Genomic DNA, 20,768 nt, shown 5'->3' on the forward strand with positions numbered 1-20,768 from the left:
TATCCAAAAAGTAGTAAGGAGTAAGTATTGGAAAGCTGTCAAGGTTATGGTCGCTGATATGTTTTCTGCAATTCTAATTTTTGCCTGAAAGTTCCAATTTTATTGTTGGCAACAAATGCTGATATTTTTATCTTTTGAAGTAATAGGCTCATTGCACTCATTTTTGTTAATGTAGTCTCTACAGTTGTTTTATATATAGTCAAATAATGTGAGAAAGGACTTTTGTTTCTCACCATGAGAGTACAGGATCTAGAATTGCTGCTCTATATAAACAACAGGAAAACTGGACAGATAGTTGAAACAATTGTCCTCACAGACTGGACAACTGGCAGTCTAACAGTCTGATTCCTAGAGGAATCAAGATGAGAGCTCTACAGTTGCTGTGGCTCTTTGCCTGGAGGCAGTTTTCAGTTGTGGTACAGGAGAGAAATCCCAAATAGAACCCGATGGTATTGCTGAGTGGTGTGAGACATAAACTTCAGAGTTGGGGAAGCCATGGTGGCTAGAATTTAAGGGTAATAATATACCATAGAGGAAGCAGTTATTATAGATAAAGAGCTCTAGAAATCCGTATAGGAGTCCCACACTTCTGCACATTGGCTATGGTGAAATGCCAAGAACTGCTTCTAGGAAAGAAGTTATTAAGAGCTGTAAACTGAACAATTCCCAGTGCTCGTACAGAATCAGAAGTCATTTGGGTTCCCATCACCAGAGTAAAAAAACCCCTCTGAATACATGGGAAATTCAGGGAAGACTTCAGAGGGGTCACCCACTTTGTAGTAGGACTAAATTCTGGAATGAAGACTATTCTACACCTACCCTGAACATAAGCCCCATGTGGATCAAATTGGTTTAGATGTAACTTAGCTGCCCATTAGAACAAAGTCCAGTCCTCTTTTAACAGACTCTAACACTCAAGAATATAAATCAGCAATATTTAGCATACAGTAAAAATATTATAGACGTGTCAAAAATTGAGAAAATATAACTTACAACCAAATGAACAGACCGAGTACAGACAAGAATGTTGAGACAGCTAAAGTAAATATGCTCACTTTAAAACAATGGTCTAATTTTCTACCTGAAGAAGCCTGTTAGAAAAGAAGAGCAAAGTAACCCCACAGTAAGTAGAAGGAATGTAAGAATAAAGATAAGAGCAGAAATCAGAGATATAGAAAATAGATAACAAAGGAAAAATAGTAAAGCCAAATGCTGTTTTTTGTTTTTTTTTTTAAAGATCGATAGCCTCAGCAGTATCAGAAATGATATTGAGAAGAGTAGGTACAGACATAGGCAGTCCGCAGCTGGACATAAAGACAGGGTATTGAGTTATGGGGCAGCAAGAGAAGAGCCAAAACAAAGGCTAAGCTTCAAGAAGAGGAATGCCTAGTTTTCTTAGTGGAACCGTTCTGAAGTCAATTCCAGAGTATACCTATAACTTCTGACATTAGAGTGAGGTGAGGAGAAAGTGGAGGGAGGCCAGGGTGGAAGTCAGGGGGATCCATCAAGTCATCTGTTGATATCAGTGTAAGTGGGAATGAAAGGAAAGGTGGGTGGAAACAGGAGTAACGGATCGCTTAGAAGAGAGTATGTTTTGTTTGCATTGTATTGAAAATTCAGATGCTGTGAAAGCTTTAGATATTGTCATTTTTCACTCTTAGATTTAACCTAGTGAATCAAGCCCAAGTTAACTTAGAATTGTATTTAGTAAGAAAATGCCTGAACTTTCTTCTGTTGAGAATTTTCAAGATGAACATGGAAGTAAAAATCAAGAGAAATATGCAACGACTTGTGTAGTTCCCTGTCTTCACCCCTCTATCCCTGCCTTTGAATGTGATTTTCAACACTTAAGTATTTTACTGTTTTTTTTCCCCTTTGGTTTTGTTTTGTTGTTTACTATTACTTTTTACTGCTGCAGGTAGTAAGTGACCATTTAGGTACTATAGGCTAAGTAGAAATAGTCAGAGAAAAGTTCTATTAGATACATTTCAGGTGAAGGAAAATCACTGGGCTGAATTTTCAGATTATTTTTAATAAGGGTAGAGTGTAGGTTTAATATAGATTTAAAAATTCAAACTTTTTAGCTGAGTTATCCTTTTTTTTTTGAAGAAACTTACTTGAAAAGTGGCTAAATTGCTTTTAATAAATTAATTATTAATGTGCCTGACAAGAGAGGAATGTCTAGATTCTTTTTCACCAAACGTTAAATTCTGGGTGTGTTAGGTTGTAGAATGGTTTTTACTGCCTGTCGTTTTTGTACTTGTTTGAATTGTTTGAATTTTAAAATAATGAGCATGTATCTTTTCTCTCCCCAAACAAACAGAGCTGTTAAAAAAAAATGTGCCTAGCACATAAGGAACGTAAATACTTATTGACTAAATGAATAAATAAAATGGATTCTATGGGAAAATTAAGGGTAATATTTATTGTGTTACTATTATATTAGGTTCAGGTATAATGCATATTGGTATATTGGACATACTGGAAAGTAATTTTGTCTATAATTCTAGTTTGTGATGCACCTCCCTGGAGAAGGCAATGGCACCCCACTCCAGTACTCTCACCTGGAAAATCCCATAGACGGAGGAGCCTGGTGGGCTGCAGTCCATGGGGCCGCTAAGAGTCGGACACACTGAGCGACTTCACTTTCACTTTTCGCTTTGATGCATTGGAGAAGGAAATGGCAACCCACACCGATGTTCTTGCCTGGAGAATCCCAGGGACGGAGGAGCCTGGTGGGCTGCCGTCTATGGGGTCGCACAGAGTCGGACACGACTGAAGCGACTTAGCAGCAGCAGCAGTGTACTTAGAAATACCTGTAACTCCCTTAAACACCTATCCTCTTCATACAGCTATTGAAGGGAGAAGAGCATCAAGAAAAATGTTTGCTTTCAAATGATTTCTATACTCTCTCTGTAATTTATTCCCACCCACCTCCCCCCCACCAAAATAGAAGGTATTTCTGGCAGCAAGAGCTCTCTAAGGAGAATGTTAGTCTTACTTCAGCAGACAGAGTTGTTTTAACACAAAAAGTTAATTAAAACATGCAGCCTGTTTGCTACCAGCCGAGGAGAGAAGATGGCTTGTCAGTTTTCAGTATCTTCTTTTACTCCCGTTTATCCTTATAAGTGATCTTTTAAACTCTACCAGTTTGTTTGCTTCTTATCTCTCTTGAGATACAGCAGTGTTGTGGACTCCCCAGTTCATCACTGATCTTGTGAGTAATGGGATTTCTCTTCCAGTTGCCATGTTGTTCTTATCTCTTCTGCAAGAATAAAATATTTAAGCCCTAAATATAAAACCTGAACAGAAAGGAAGTTCTAAATTTCATTACAAATTATCTTTTCTTCTGTATCCCCAACATCCCCCTCCAGATCAGTTCAGGGAGCCTTTTTTAAAGCATTATAAAAATATATAACTAATAATTGTAAAAGCAATTCTAAACAAATTTTCTTAGGCAGTGATGGAATCCAGTTAGATTTTCTATTTATCACCAGATAGCACAAACTCAACTGTTATGCTCTAGATTTTCAACAAAGGATGCTAAAAGTGAAGGTAGGCTTGGACCATACATGAGATGGGCACAATGTCCTATTTTTTTTCCTTTTTAATTACACTGTTAATTTTGGAATAATTTTAGATTTACAGAAATGTTACAAATATATTAGAGTTTTTTATCCTTCATCTCATTTTCCCCATTGTTAACATGTAATACAACCATGGTACATTTGTCAAAACTAAGCAATCAGTAGCAGTTCATTACTATTAACTAAACTCCAGACTTTATTCAGATTCTGCTAGCTTTTCCGCTAATGTCTTTTTTCTGTTCTGTGATTCCATCCAGGATACCACATTGCATTTAGATATCATGTCTCTTTGTCTCCTCTGCTCTTTGACAGTTTATCAGCCTTTATCTCTCGTAATTTTAACAGTTTTGAGGAGTATTGTCAGCTACTTTGTTTATTATCATGTCTCAGTTTGGGTTTCCTTGATGTTTTCCTCATGTAGACTGAGTTTATGTTTTGGGGGGGAATGATACCACAGAAATAAATTGCCCTTCTCATCACATAATGTTAGGGGTAAGTTCTATCAATATGACTTACTATTGTTGATGTTAACCTTGAGTTATCCGGCCAAGGCAGTGTTGCTAGGCTTCTTCACTATAAGGTTACCTCTCTACCCCCAATGCTCTGTTCTTCATAAGTCACTAAGTCTAGCCCATGCTCAAAGGAGGGGTAGATTAAACTTTTAGAGTATCTGCATAAATTATTTGAAATTTTGTAAGGAAGATCTGTCTTTTCTCCCTCATTTATTTCTTCAGTCATTTATTTATAGCAGTATGCTGCTAAGTAACTTCAGTCATGTCCGACTCTGTGCGACCCCAGAGACGGCAGCCCACCAGGCTCCGCCGTCCCTGGGATTCTCTAGGCAAAAACACTGGAGTGGGTTGCCATTTCCTTCTCCAATGCATGAAAGTGAAAAGTGAAAGTGAAGTTTCTCTGTCGTGTCCGACTCTTAGCGACCCCATGGACTGCAGCCTACCAGGCTCCTCCGTCCATAGGATTTCTAGGCAAGAGTACTGGAGTGGGGTGCCATTGTGTTCTTCTTATATCAATATGGACTTGTGCATATTTATTTTATACTTAGAGTTATAATTCCTTACTATGTTACTTTGCTGTTCGGATGGTTCCAACTTTGGCAGATGGAAGCTCTTTCAGGTTGGCTCTTAAGTCCCCATCCATTTGGGTTTTTTGAAAACTTCTTTACTTTTTGGCACTGCAGGATGCTGTGGGCTCATCTTGTATTTTCCCTACCCTACTCCTAGAATCAACCATTTCTCCAAGAAGCCCTGGTTCCATGGTTAATGGTATTTATAAACCAATATCTGGGCAATGAATATGCTCATTGCTACTGGAATGTCACTGTTTCTAGGGCTTCTCAACAGACAGAGCAAGGAAATACATGTATATATACTAATTCTCATATATATATATATATATAGATATATCACATCTATAGTTATTTCTGTATCTTTTCATTTGTATGTATATTAAGCTAAGTGAAGTGAAGTGAATGAAGTCACTCAGTCGTGTCTCTTTGCGACCCCATGGACTGTAGCCTACCAGGCTCATCCCTCCATGGGATTCTCTAGGCAAGAGTACTGGAGTGGGTTGCCGTTTCCTTCTCCAGAGGATCTTCCCAACCCAGGGATCGAACCCGGGTCTCCTGCATTCCAGGCAGATGCTTTAACCTCTGAGCCACCAGGGAAACACCTGATATTAAGCTAAACATCAGTTCATACTGATAACGCTAACTAATCCCATACCATAGAATTATTTTAGCTTTCCCCTTTTGTTTATCTGAACTTTTTAGCCTGGCTTCCACCATCTGTCGTCCATCTCCTTATTTCTTCAACTGTGGCATACAGGTAAAGCAGTTTCAAAAATGTTGACTTCTACCACTGTAAGAACAACCTGCCAACTAGAAAACTGTTCATGTACAGTTCCTTTTTCTTCTACCCTTACTGTTTCCAATCAAAACATGATTTTCCAAAGTAATTTTAAGTTAGCTCCTTCCTTTTTTTTTTTTCTTGTAGCCTTTTCAGTGAGATTATGTCTGCATTCCATCCTGAGGTCCCCAACCTCTTGGTTGATTTTTTTTTTAATGTGCATATATTAAAGTTCACTTTTTGTGTTGGAAGGTTCTTTGTGCTTTACCAGATACATAGCGTCAGGTATCCGCCTCTCCAGAATATTATCTCCACCCTACAAGTTCCCATGTGCCCCCTGTAGTAGACTGCTGTCCACTCCCCCAGGCCCTCACAGCCACTCACCTGTTTTTCTGTACTTTTAGTTTCACCTTTTGTAGAATGTCATATGAAGAGAATTGCATAATATGTAACCTTTCAGATCTGCCTTTTTTCACTTAGGAAGATGCATTTAAGTTATATCCGTCTTATCTGAATCACTAGCTTGTTCCTTTTTATCACTGAAGAGTATTACATTGTGTGGATGTCTCATAGGTTGTTTGTCTATTATCTGTTGAACAGTATCTTGGTTGCTTCCAGTTTTTAGTGATTATGAATAAAGCTGCTGTAAAAACTTACATACAGATTTTTGCATGAACATGTTTTCATTTCACTTGGGAAAATAACTAGAAACGTGACTGCTGAGTTGGTTATATGGTGGATATATGTCTAACTTGGTGAGAAACTGCCAGACTATCTGAAGTGACTATTAACATTTTGCATTTCTATCAACAGTAAATGAGAGTTCCTGTTGCTCTGCATCCTTTCCTAGTGTAAGTTTTAGTAGTGTCCCCTTTCACTTTTGATAATGTCCTGGTTTGTATGATGAACAATGCGGTGTTAAGTAAGCATAATGACATATTCTGTCTTCTTATGTTTTGTGACTCTGTTTGTGAGGAATTTTGGTGACTCTGTTGAGTCCAGTATATTTTGTTGTTGTTGTTGTTGAGAGATATGATTTTCCTCATTAGGAGCATGATTTTAGATCCTCTAATTTCAGTAATGGTGGATTAAGGAATAAATAGGTAAAGGAAATCAGAATTAAGTAATTCAGTTGGCTAAATAGTTGACATTGTGTAATGATGCCAGTCTCCTTGTGAGCTCCCACATTGTGATATCACTTTTCTAGTCATCTATTCACTTTCGTTAATGGCACCCACAAGCAATTCTGTGCATTTTTTTTTACTTTTAGTTTTGCAGTCTGACCGTAATTTGGACCTTTCTAATATCTCAAAGGATAGAGAAAATGAAATCATTACAGCTTATAATGTATCAGACTTAAGGTTGAAGCCTCTAGGGATAGATAGCAGAGCCAGAAAGCCATCTTTGTCTGTGGAACATCTGCATAGTAACTGTGGGTACCCATCATCCTTCAGATTGTTATGTCCCAGTGTTATTTTAATTTTCTTATTTATTCTTTGGATTCCAGATTAGATATTTTGGTTAACCATTGGCATGCTGCATATTAGCTTTATCTTGAAGCCAGACAGAGCAAATAACACTTTTCTTTCTTTAAAAAATTTCTACCCTCAGATCTCTTTACTTACTCTTTCTTATTATACAAAAATAATGGTGTCAGTAAAAACAAAGATTAAGGATTTGCTAAGAAAATTTATGATCATCTCATTTGTGGTATCTACCCAGGGTCTCTAGAGACAATTCATTTAAATGAAAATCCTTCTATTTCTAGAAATCCAGGCTTCTGCTTCACTTTGTCATGCAAGTGAGAATTCTGCTCACAGGTCAGAGGCCACAGGTGCATCTACAGGCCTGTCATCTCATCTTTAGGACCCGCCAACACAACCTTTCTGATCTTTTTCACAGGTGGTGGAGAGAAGATGGGGAACAATGCAGTTTCCAGATGTCAAGGTCTAAGTAGGTCAAGTCAGACCCTCGTTGGGAATGTCTAGTCCACAGTGGTCAGGATACCAAAGCACAGTGCAGTGGTTAGCAGAAAATTGACAAACCCATCAGAATTATTTGAGGAGATGGAAGTTTGTGGATTAAATTGCTCCATTAATGATTTTCCTTTCCTTAGATTGAATTCAGATATAAGATTCCTGCATCTACTACTGTGGGAAAAAGATAAAAGGGAGAACCCTAACTTTGGACTTCCCTGGTTAATTTTTATTCATTTATTTATTTTTATTGAAGTACAGTTGATTACAGTGTTGTGCTAATTTCTGCTGTATATCAAAGTGATTAAGTTTTATATATGTATTTCATATAGATACATTCTTTTTTATATTCTTTTCCATTATGGTTTATTATAGGATATTGAATATAGTTCCTTGTGGTAAACAGTAGGACCTTGTTGTTTATCCTGGATTATTTTAAAATTATTCATTGCTTTAGATCTTGAGGAAATATTTGAAGGTTTCCTTTATTAAAAAGTGATTGCTAACTTAATATTCTTTCAAACTCAGAAAATCACTTTATGGTGAAAGTAAAAAATTAAGCTTTTGAAAGATGTTTCTTCTTGATTAAATGTGATTCAGTTAGTTTCAATGTTAAAGAAAATAAACCCAGCATTTTGCTATGTCTGAATCTTGAGAGCACCAGGCATTTTGGACAAATCAGTTAACAAGTTGGGCCTCGTTCTTTCGTAAAATGAGAAAATTTAGACTAGTGAGCTCTTGGATACCTTCCAACTCTATAGTATGTGGTCTTATGACATGAGTGCCCAAATTAGATTTTACTCCAAAATGAATAATTACCAAATAATGTCAATGATTTAAATGTAAACCTAGCCCTGCCCTGAGCCTTCATAAAACACAGAACAATGTTTACTGTGTTCAAATGACATTTTAATATAGGATCAACTTTTTAGTTTTTTAAAAATCTATATCCCCAATTAGAATTGTTTAAAATTATAATCTTTCTGCATGTATCTAATATGTGTGAAATTACTTGGCTAATTTATGATATCTTTTGTAAATTGTTGTGATTCCTGTATATGGGAATTCAGAAGAAAAGTTCAGTGCCACATTTTTCCCCCTGTGAATACATATAACTATTTCTTAGTTTTTAAAATGTGTTAGAGTTGATTTTCGAAGAGAAAACTTTGCAGCTGTCTTTTCAAAGATGCTGTCTTAGAGGACAGGCTAGAGAATGAAGAGAGTTGGGGAAGGGAGGCCAACCTCACCTTCAGTTAACGTGAAGTTCCGAGGTAGATGTTCTGTTTACTTAACAAGCAATAAGTCATTTAAGTATTACATATGGTTTTCTGGAGACTTTTTAGCATGCCTTTCATGGGCTATCTCTTGTTCCAGTAAGCCACCCTGTTAGATATTTTAAACAGTGTATTTTTGCTGATGTGTACAGTAGTGATTTTTAAGGGTGGAATTGGCAACACCTGGAAACTTAAACAGATTTGATGAAATTTCTAGGCCATATAAAATTGCTGCTGTGAACTTAACATGTAAAAGAGCATTATAACTCTGCATCCTTGTTTGCTTGGCCTGGTGTGGTTGTCTGTTTCTTGGAATGGACACAGAGAAAGAAATTAAAAGGCACAAATAAATAAATTATCTTTTCTCTTTTTGTGTCTTCATCAAACCAATATTTGCAGAGATCCTTCTGTTCCTCCTCTCTTTAGAGTCCACCAAACATTTCATATTTGAAAGACTGTATGAAGCTTACTCCTTTGATCCCTCCTCTTTGAAAGGATTCTCAAATGCCAGCATTCCTCCTAGTTAAGTTTTCATTCGGCTTTTCTTTTGTTTTGCTTCATAATTTAGTGGTAAATTACAGATTATTTATTTTTTAAAAGATGTTTCATCTGCAGACTTGAGCTTTTAATTTTCTTGGTTTCACTGTCCTATAGTAAAAATTAGTCTATCTGGCATTAACGGAAACTTCCTCACTGAGTACACATGTAACAACAACCTAACATAAAGAATGATAGTTGGTTACAGCTGTGACCCTAAGGCAGTGCAAGATACCTAAATATTGTCTGATTTATTCAAAAAAGATAAGATCACATCAACTCAGTTTGTTGTACATTTTGTTCCAATTCATTTGACAAGTACTGATCTATGTTTAGTGAGTGGATATTAACCAGACCACCCCATTCCCTAGTCTAAGAGGGTACAAGGGTGTTTGTTGTGTTTTATGTCAACTTTGCTGTACAGATTGTCTGCATGAAAGATGTTTTTAATTAAAAATTCAAGAAGGTAATGCTGGCACCCCTTATATTAGGATCATGTTCTGAAGATTTCTCAAGTCTTCAGTTAGTCAGTTCAGTCGCTCAGTTGTTTCCAACTCTTTGTGACCCCATGGACTGCAGCATGCCTGGCTTCCCTGTCCATTACCAACTCCTGGAGCTTGCTCAAACTCATGTCGATTGAGTCGATGATGCCATCCAACCATTTCATCCTCTGTTGTCCCTTTCTCCTCCCGCCTTCAATCTTTCCCAGCATCAGGGTCTTTTCTAATGAGTTAGCTCTTTGTATCAGGTGGCCAAAGTATTGGAGTTTCAGCTTCAGCATCAGTCCTTCCAGTGAATACTCAGGATTGATTTCCTTTAGGATAGACTGGTTTGATCTCCTTATAATCCAAGGGACTCTCAAGACTCTTCTCCAACACCTCAGTTCCAAAGCATCAATTCTTTGGCTCTCAGCTTTCTTTATGGTTCAACTCTCACATCTCAAATCTTTCCTCCCCTCAAAATGGCTGAAGGCTAAAAATAGAAAGAGATGGAATTCAGAAATCAGTAGTCTTCTGGAAAGCCTCACTATAGCAATACTTCCTTCTAACCATTCACATTCCCAGACTTTTTTTTTAAGATTCATTTGAGCAAACTTTTATTGAGCGCTCACTATATATAAGATAATGTGATAGGAAATAAACAACAGGGTCAGGAATGAAGGGGAATAGAACTATGCTATTGATAGTTTTATGGCTGTCAAGGACTTCACACTCTAACAGTTCCTTAAATTAACTTTCAGGCCTATAGTTATAAATCTGGAAGAGTTTTGGTATGTTTTATTTTTGAAATTTGTTTGAGCATTTTGCAGCAGTCAGCTGGAAAGCACCAAGGAGGGGAATGATCTATTCAAAAGTCCAGAAGTGCGTGTGTGTGCTATCTTAATATAGCTTTATTGTGATATAATTTACATATGATAAAATTCATCTTTTAAAGAGACTAGTTCTTTGAGTTTTGGTATACTCACAGAGTTGTACAGCCATCACCACTTTCTAATAGTTTTATAACATTTTCATCATTCCCAAGAGAACTGAACTCATTAGTGGTCACTTTTCCTAATCCTCCACCATCAACCTGAGGTAACCATTAATCTGGCTTCTTTATGGATTTGCCTATTCTAGATATTTCATGTAAATGGAATTATAGAATATTTGTGTGTTTGTGTCTGGCTTCTTTCACTTTGCATAATATATTCAAGGTACATCTATTTTGTAGCATATATTAATACTTCATTTCTTTTTATGACTGAATAGTATTCTGTCATATAGATTTGCCATCAATTTATCCATCAATTATTATTATTATTATTTATCCATTAATCAGTTGCTAGATATTTGAGTTGTTAACTACTTTTTTGCTATTATGAATAATACTGCTGTGTACGTGTGTATGTTAGTTTTTATATAAGCTGTATGCTCTAATTTCTCTTGGATATACCTATGAGTGAAATTATTGGGTCATATGCTGACTTTGTTTAACCTTTTAAAACTGTTTTCCAAAGTGACTATATAACTTTTCAATTCTATCATCAGTGAGTGAGGGTTCTAGGTTCTCCATACCATCATCAACACTTGTTCTCTCTTTTATAATTTTAGCCATCCTAATGGACGTGAAGTGGTATAGCACTGTGGCTTTAATTTGCATTTTCTGAACGGCTAATAACATTGAGCATCTTTTCATGTGCTTTTTGGCTACTTGAGTATTTTCTTTGGAGAAACATCTATTTGATTCCTTTCCACATCTAAAAATTGTGTTATTTGCCTATTTGTTGTTGAATTGTAAGAGTTCTTTATATAATCTTGGTACAACTCTTATCAGCTATATAATTTGCAAATGTTCTCTTCCATTATGTGGGTTGTTTTTTCACTTTCTTGATAGTATCCTCTGTAGCACAAAGAGTTTTTAATTTTTATGATATCCTACTTATTTATTCTTTTTTTCTTTCATTGCTCATGTTATATCTAAGAAGCTATTGCCTAATTCAAGGTTATGAAGATATACTCCTGGTAATTTCTTTTAAGAGTTTATAGTTTATTTCTATGATCCATGTTGAATTAATTTTTGTATATAGTGTGAGGTAAGAGTCTAGCTTCGTTCTTTAGTACGTAGCTATCCAATTGTCCCATACCATTTATACCATTCTTTCCACATTGAATGAACTTGGCACCCTTATCAAAAACTAACTGATTTTAAATGTAAGGGTTTGTTTCTGGATTTTCCAGTCTATTCCATTTATCTGTTTGTTTATCTTTATGCCATTGATACACTGTCTTTATTATTTTTGCTTTATAGGAAGTTTTGAAATTCCACACATGATATTTCACTTTTTACTTTTCCTCAGTGCTCACATCTTTTGGTTACCAGTTTTCAAATCTCACTTTTTAGTATTTTTCAGGTTGGTTTGAGACTGTGCCCCTACTAACAATTCATTGGTTTAGGATCTTAATTATTTGTTGTTGTTGTTTTGTTGCCCAGCCCCACCCAAAAGCATTAGCTTCTTAACTGGTTGTTTATGTTAATTCATTCAGCTATTTTTGTTTTTTACCTGCTGCACGTGACATATAGGTCTTGGGGGGTACACCAATGAATATGTCAGATATAATCTATATTCTCCTAGACTTCACATTCTAGTTGGGGAAGCACAATAAATAAGTTTAAAACAATTAGATAGTGTGATGAAGGGAATTAAACAAAATAATCTTTATAAAAGTGAATCTAATTACTTTCCTGATTAAAATTCTTAAGTGACTTCCCATTACTTTCAGGATGGAGTTCATATCTCTCATTTAATTTTAATATTATCTTATCAAATTATAAGAGAACTTTTTTCAATATTAACATCTTTCTAGTAAGTTCCCTGCTATCTTCCTTTGTGAATATTTGTTTTTTCTTATAAACTGTGTATCTAGTATTAAACCTCTTAAAATTTTATCTGTAGCTGTAAAAAATTGCAACAGGCTCTTTTTATTGGCTTCTATATTGCCAATATTGGCTTGTATGTTGTAGTATAGTTTAATTAAATACTGTAATTTTAATGAAATGTGTATAAGTAAGATGAAATATTTTAAAGTATATTGACATTCTAAAATGGAAGGCAAAAAGTATAGCTGCAAAAGTCATCCCATAATGAAAGCATTCTAGTTGCACTGCATGAAACTCAGTCATAGCAGATCTGTCTAATTGTGGTCTTTGAATGTGCCAAATGTTCTAAATATTAAATTCTGCCTTTGACCATACTGCCTAGCTTGTTTAAAAAATATCTAATGAGTTTACTACTTCAGTTTCTTGGATATGGTAAGTAAACAACATAAGCAGTATCATAAGAAAAAAATGGAACATATCCATAAATGAGGTTAAAAAAAATCTCATGTACAAGATGACCAAGAGGATGAGTCAGTTTTCTGTTGCCATAAAGAAATTCTGTTGTTACTGAGTATTTAATAATATTTTAAATATACTTTAAAGCTCTTTGATTTAAAATTGTTTTCTATTTCAATTGGTGATGAAACACAAAACCCAGAAGACGACAAGGGCTGGATTTGGCCCCTTTCTAGCCTTATGATAATGGAGATCAGAGTCAAGAAAAGCACCTTATCTCTTACCTCAGCAGTCTAACAAATATTTATTGAATGCTTACTGTGTGCCACATACTGTTTTATGTACCAGGCATGCAATATGCCCATGGCAAACAAGGCTCCTGCCACAATAGGGTAGACTGATAAAGAGAAATGAGGGAATGGTATATAATATGATCTAGTGGGTGTTGTTTTACCTAAAATAAACCTTATGTTTTTTCTTTTACCTCTTTTAGCACATTCTTTGCCTTAACTTAGATTATTAATAACTTTTGGTGAAAGAAATAGTAGAAAAATAAATCTATATCTCGAGACTGCCAGTTTCTGCTCTAACATGTGAAGAGCTTAGAAGTTGTTGTTCCCCTTCATACAACAGGAAAAAAGAAAACTCTGAAACTGAAAATCAGTAACTTTTAATATATTTCTCAGAGTTGAGGTCATAGGACAATCACCACTCTGAAAACTAGAGAGACAGGTGAATACAGAGCACGAGCTGCTGCAGTTTGTAGGATCACTTAAATGATAACTTACTAGTTGCTTGAAGACTGAGTGTGGACTAGCTTGAGAATTAAGAACTCCTGGGAATCCAGTCTAAGGAGATTCCCACACTTTTATGACTTTTATCTCCAGGTGTCACACCACTTTTTCATGTTGAAGATCTGAGAAAAATCCCTTTATGCTTCCGACAGGTGGAAAGGGAAAGTAAGCATTTTGAAGTGCTCCCAGTTCTATTCTCAGTAAGGAGGGCCAGCACTCCAAGGAAACTCCTAGAGCTTTATCTCACCTAGGAAAGGGCAGTTAGGCAGCTCAGCCCCCTGTATGCTTTCTTTCTCATATAAGGGGATGGAAAAACACTAAGAATTTCTTCTTTAGAGGGACTCAGACCCACTAAAAAGACAAACAAATGAACAAAAACCCAAACTGAGCATCAAAGGAGTGAAAATAATGAGTTATAATTCATTGAACCAAATAAGAACGCGTGAGTTCATACTGATGAAAATAGATAGGTAGGTAAAAGAAAAGAAATTTCTTTGTTAAAGTATCAATATAATGCCAACTATGAAAGTAGAGAGAATAATCGAAATAGAAAATCATCAATTGGCATCCATCAAAATAATAATTGTTTTAGGCAAAAATCATCAATAGACGTTAAAATTGGTAGGTGGTTTATCAGTAATGGAATATTTTGATAGTTTCAAAGTATCTGCCTATAATATTCTTATTAATTACTAAGGGAAAAATAGTAACTGCTGACACAGTCTCCTTCGGTGTCTGCCACCAAGGACTTTGGGCCTCTGGATATGTGCAGGGCTCTAGGCCTTTGGACCATCACCTGGCGCCCGATTTGGCCCTTGCCACTGGAGCCGCCTGCCTGGGCTTGTGTGTGGGCTCTTGTGTACACGTATGACTGAGCCGACTCACGGTGCCACCTCTGGTCTCTGGCCAACCCAAGCCGCGGGGCGAGGCAGAGTGGGTCTTCTATCCTGTGTGCTCCGTGCCGCAGGCACCCAGTGGTGGCTGGGACGACCTCCATCCTGTAGGCTCCATGCCATGTGTCAGGCATTCTCCATCTGGGGAGAAATAGTAACTGGAGAAAACCAGCAGATACCACTTTAACTAAGTTGTAAACCCAGCCTTGCCAATATTGTGACAGACTGACCTCAACATTACTTCCATGGTGTTCCTGCAAAAAATGCATAACCTGAAATCTTATCATGAGAGAAATTAAGAAAGGCTCAATATGGGGGACTTTCTACAAAATAACTTTTTAAAATTTTGCTTTCAAAAGAAAAAGACTAAAAACTGTTCATGTTAAGGAGACTGACAACTGAATGCAGTGTGATCTGGGATTTTCTTTTGCTGTGAGAGGCATTTTGGGGATGATTGGCAAAGCCAAATGGAGTCTGTTGATTAGATAATCATATCGTATCACTGTTAATTTCCTGATATTTGTACTGAATTATATAAGAGAATGACCTTGTTTTTAAGAAATACACAATGAAGTATTTGGGGTAAAAGCTCATCAGGCTAGCATCTAGCTCTCAAACAGTTCATGAAAAAATCAGTGTTTTATATAGAGAAAATAATAGAGCAAATTGGTAGATTGTTAAAATTTGGAGAATCTGGGTGAAATGTATGTCGAGATTCTTTCTGCTAGTGTTACAACTTTTCTATGAGCCTCAAATTATGGCAAAATTAAAAGTTAAAAGAAAAAAATTGCTCAACAAAAGGAATTTTGCTCTAAGGCACTTGAGAAATTATTAATTTATATTTGCCCTCCTAGGGACTTTAAACATTTCTCTTTTCCTTCTTAGCCTTGTTGGGGAAGGAGAGGAGAGACTCTAGAGTAAAAAGTGACACCCTTGGTGATCATCTGATAAGTACATAGAAAAAAAGAAAGAAAGGGAATTCGCTTAGTCGTGTCTGACTCTTTGCGACCCCATGGACTGTAGCCATGTACATAGGGCTGTTCAAATGATCTGTTTTGTTTCTGACCTGAACCACTTTTTTTCTTCGTAGGCACTTGGTGCTTAGGAAAAATGTGGCTTAAATGCCTTTCTCAGTGTATGTGTTGGAATGATACACCTTCAGTAAAGATGTTTTACTCACCAAAAATTGAGTATTTCAGAAGACCTAAGACGTGGTCACCATAACCGTAGCTTGGATACTTGAATCCAGAGACTTACCTTCAATATCCTGGGTTGCTAGGACAAGCTTATGCTAGCTACCATATCTGACACTATTAATGTCAGCTAGGTAGTGTCGGACATGCAAATTCCTACAATATAAATGGAATCCACAGTGGAATTAGGGTCCCTCCATTTCCCACAGTTCCCCTTTGGTAACGATATCTAACTGCTCTTTGATCATCTCTATCAGGATATTGACTATGCATTTAAAATTGAATTCCTCACCTCAAACCCTTGTCTCCTACCACCCAATATCCACTTGGTTGCTCAAACTACAGATCTGGAACGTAGCATAAATTCTTTCTTCTTCGTGATTCTCTAATCCATATTCATTGTAACGCCTTAAATTTCTGACCTCTACCTTTCTCTCAGTCACTACTATTACTGCCATAGTTCGGAGCTGCATCTTTGGCCTCTGTTCTCCACTCCCCCTCTTCCCCCCATCAAAGATATCTGATCTTTCTATTGTCAGGTCCCCCTCCCCCAACTCAAATCTATATGCTGTATAATCTGTTGATGTGATCTACTGAAATAAGTCTTTACAGTCTTTGGTGGTTCCCATTTCCTACAGAAAAACTTCAAGCTCCTTAGCTTGTGTTACAAAGTGCTTGTTATCTAGCAACTACCTACCTCTCCATCTCATTTCTTGCCACTTATTACCTTGTATCACCTCTGCACTCCAACAGTAGTAGATTTCTTAGAGTTCCAGGGTGTAACCAAGTTGTTACTCAACTGAGTTTTTGCAGATGCTGTTTTCTCTATGTAAAATGTTTTTCCTTCTCTCTCTACTTGGCTAAAGAACTTACTTTTCTAAACATGGTAGAATGTAATAATATGGAACCCCTCTTGTTGCAAGTATACCACAGTATATAAAAAACAAATGGTGTAGTTTAAATACACAGCTTAGCTCACAAGAAAAATAGCAAACTCTCAGAATGCCAGAAAGTAAGACATACCCCAAAGTCACAACAATAAGTGTATTGCAGGCTAGTGTTGTGTTGGCCTTTAGTGGGGAGAGAGAGTTATTGGACCCAGAAATAGTCACCCCTTGAGTCTTAATGCCCATTCAGGGACAGAAAATGAACTCTTGGGCTTTTAAGATATAGAGAATTGCATACCCTTGCATAGAACCAAAATCTTTGAGGGCTACATAAAGAGAAAGGCTATCTAGAGAAATTTTATGGTGGCTCAGGAAGACTGCAAGCAATGTTGTTTTCTTAAAAAAAAAATAAGGCCACAGATTCAGAGGTTTAAAATGAGAATATTTCAATTATAAGGACTGTTGCAGGAAGGAAAGAAAACAGGTTTCTAGCCAAAGGCTGGGGACCACCATACTCTGCTTCCTTTGTGCATCGAAATAATAGGCTTTTTTGTTGTACATAAGTACAGTTGAAGACATGCGTCCATGCACTAAGAATTGGCTTGTGGTCAGCTGGGGAGGAATGAACCTATGACACTCAGGTGGAAGATATAAGACCCTGCCACATGAGGAAAATATATGAGAAAGGGGTAACTGAAGTTTGTAGTCCTAAGTTAAAATTTTCAGAAGGGTGCTGATAACACACTTGAAAGAGGTTGTATTTTTTGTCCAATAAAACCTGTCTATTATATGTTAGCATGCAGTACAGTTTTATTACAGAGGGATATTTCCTCAATAGTATCCGCTTGAGACTCAGGATGAAAAAAAAATCTAATGAAAAGAGGAGATTCTGTTTTATTTATCTATTGTTGCATAAGAAACAAACCACTCTAACAAAGTTTGTGATTTATAAGAAGTCATCATCTGTTTTACTCACAAGACTACATCTCTGCCCCATATGGCACTGGAGTGGCTAAACTAAGGCAGGGGGAGTCACTTTTCAGGTGGTTCAGTCACATGGCTGATATGTTGCCACTCAGTCACCTGGGAGCTTGACTAGGGCCTCAGTTTCCTTCTACATGAGCCCATGAGCCTCTCCATGGGCTGATTAAACTTCCCACAGCGCTTGGCTCAGTTTCAAGAACAAGCATCCTAAAGGAACTAGCAGGATGAATGTGGCATTTTAATGACTTACCCTTTGGAGTCATAGAGTCACTCCTCCCATATTCTGTCAAGGTAGTCACAAAGGCCTGTCCAGTTTCGAGAGATAGCACATAGATTCTACTGCTTCACTGGGAGAAGTGTCAGGGTCTCAAAGAACAAAGAACATTTGAAATGGGAGCTGTTGTTGTAGCCAAAATTGGAAATATAGTCTGCTACCATCCCCAAACCTGTGTCTTATTGTGAATTTCAAGTCTGATTTTAACCTGCTTATGTGGTATGGGATCCTTAAGCCCAGAATAAGGAGTAGAGATTCCTTTGTAACCACATCATAATTTGGTCTTCTGAGACTACAGTGTTAACAAATGCAAAACTGGTTTGGAGTTACATTGCCAGAATCCAGGACATGTAAGATTGCCATGATGAAAATAATACCTGGTGGTGTACACTCGAACAGAACTGACAAAACATGGACATTACCCACCAAAAATAAAAGCAAACAGGAGATTTGGCATCTCCGGAACCAAAGATATAGGAAAATATGAAATGGACTATAAAGTCAGTGATTAAAAAGATTAAAGAGAGAAAATAAGGAAAAGAATAAAAATATAATAAGTAAAGAAGAAAACGTTTCTATAAAAATGCTCATCCAGCATCATCTCCTCTCAGAAATACTTTCTGTACTCTGGGGTAAGCTGTGCAAATCACTGTTGTGTCATTTAACACACTTTGTTAAGAGCTTCCTCCACCCCACCCTCCACCCCGCAAACAATCCAAGTTTGGAGCACATGGATTTGGTAGCAACTCAGCTTCATTATTTTTATGTCCAAAGTTTAGCATTTAGTAGGTTCTGGCACTTAGTAGGTCCTCAGCAATTGTGAAACTAAATAAAGACTGCCTAATTCCATGTTAAATTATAAAAATGAATTAAATCTAATTATGTTAGCAGTTTGGATGAAGAGATCAAGTTTTTCTGTCTTAACATTTAGCATTGACGTTGGCAACAGAACTAAAAAGTATTCGCTGACTTTAGTTGTTTAATTGGTGATAATTTATTAGATGTTCACAGAATCTCCATTTTGAAGAGAAAATCTTACTCATTTATTTAAGGAAAAAGAGGTTTCTCTCTTAAGGAGTAACCCAGGCCTGGAAATGGGGCAGAAGGCTATGCTAAAACTTCTATTTTATCCATTGTATAGAGTGACAAAAAAACAGGTTTGATCCCGAGAACGATGGATTTTGTGCTTAATGAACTGTGGTCTCTAGCAGAAAGAAGGCGGTGGATAACTCCTTTCTCATCCTTATAGAGAGGCACTAGGCTAGCAGGTGGTTCAAGGGAGGAGAAGAATGGTTGCTGCTTTACCCTTTCAGTTCAGTTCAGTCGCTCAGCTGTGTCCGACTCTTTGCAACCCCGTGAATCGCAGCACGCCACGCTTCCCTGTCCATCACCAACTCCCTGAGTTTACTCAAACTCGTGTCCATCGAGTCGGTGATGCCATCCAGCCATCTCATCCTTTGTCATCCCCTTCTTTTCCTGCCTCCAGTCCCTCCCAATATCACGGTCTTTTTCAATGAGTCAACTCTTTGCATGAGGTGGTCAAAATATTAGAGTTTCAGCTACAGCATCAGTCCTTCCAATGAACACCCAGGACTGATCTCCTTTAGAATGGACTGGTTGGATCTCCTTGCAGTCCAAAGGACTCTCAAGAGTCTTCTCCACAGTTCAAAAGCATCAATTCTTCAGCGCTCATCTTTCTTCACAGTCCACTCTCACATCCATACATGACCACTGGAAAAACCATAGCCTTGACTAGACGGACCTTTGTTGGCAAAGTACTATCTCTGCTTTTAAATATGCTGTCTAGCTTGCACATAACTTTACACCCAAGGAGTAAGCGTCTTTTAATTTCATAGCTGCAGTCACCATCTGCAGTGATTTTGGTGCCTAAAATAATAAAGTCTGACACTGTTTCCCCATCTATTTGCCATGAAATGATGGGACCAGATGCTGTGATCTTAGTTTTCTGAATGTTGAGCTTTAAGCCAGCTTTTTCACTCTCCTCTTTCACTTTCATCTAGAGGCATTTTAGTTCCTCTTCACTTTCTGCCATAAGGGTGGTGTCATCTGCATATCTGAGGTTATTGATATTTCTCCCAGCAATCTTGATTCCAGCTTGTGCTTCTTCCAGCCCACCATTTCTCATGATGTACTCTGCATACAAGTTAAATAAGCAGGGTGACAATATACAGCCTTGACGTACTCCTTTTCCTATTTGGAACCAGTCTGTTGTTCCATGTCCAGTTCTAACTGTTGCTTCCTGACCTGCATACAGATTTCTCGAGAGGCAGGTCAGGTGGTCTGGTATTCCCATCTCTTTCAGAATTTTCCACAGTTTATTGTGGTCCACACAGTCAAAGGCTTTGGCATGGTCAATAAAGCAGAAATAGTTGTTTTTCTGGAACTCTCTTGCTTTTTTGATGATCCAGCAGATGTTGGCAATTTGATCTCTGTTCCTCTGCCTTTCCTAAAACCAGCTTGAACATCTAGAAGTTCACGGTTCACGTACTGCTGAAGCCTGGCTTGCAGAATTTTGAGCATTACTTTACTAGCATGTGAGATGAGTGCAATTTTGTGGTACTTTGAGCGTTCTTTGGCATTGCCTTTCTTTGGAATTGGAATGAAAACTGACCTTTTCCAGTCCTGTGGCCACTGCTGAGTTTTCCACATTTGCTGGCATATTGAGTGCAG

The 20,768-nt window shown here is 37.2% G+C and overlaps 1 protein-coding gene and 1 non-coding gene across 2 annotated transcripts in view; one reads left to right on the forward strand and one right to left on the reverse strand.

Moving 5' to 3' along the window:
* Positions 1-20,768, forward strand: part of PDSS2 (decaprenyl diphosphate synthase subunit 2) — a 259,946-nt gene that overhangs the window by 46,434 nt on the left and 192,744 nt on the right. The window lies entirely within an intron of this gene.
* On the reverse strand, positions 5,197-5,268 carry TRNAS-GGA (transfer RNA serine (anticodon GGA)). The gene has a single exon. It is a non-coding gene; the product is annotated as a tRNA-Ser (tRNA).

This window comes from Budorcas taxicolor, chromosome 9 (assembly GCF_023091745.1).
Source record: "Budorcas taxicolor isolate Tak-1 chromosome 9, Takin1.1, whole genome shotgun sequence".
Taxonomy (NCBI): Eukaryota; Metazoa; Chordata; class Mammalia; order Artiodactyla; family Bovidae; genus Budorcas; species Budorcas taxicolor.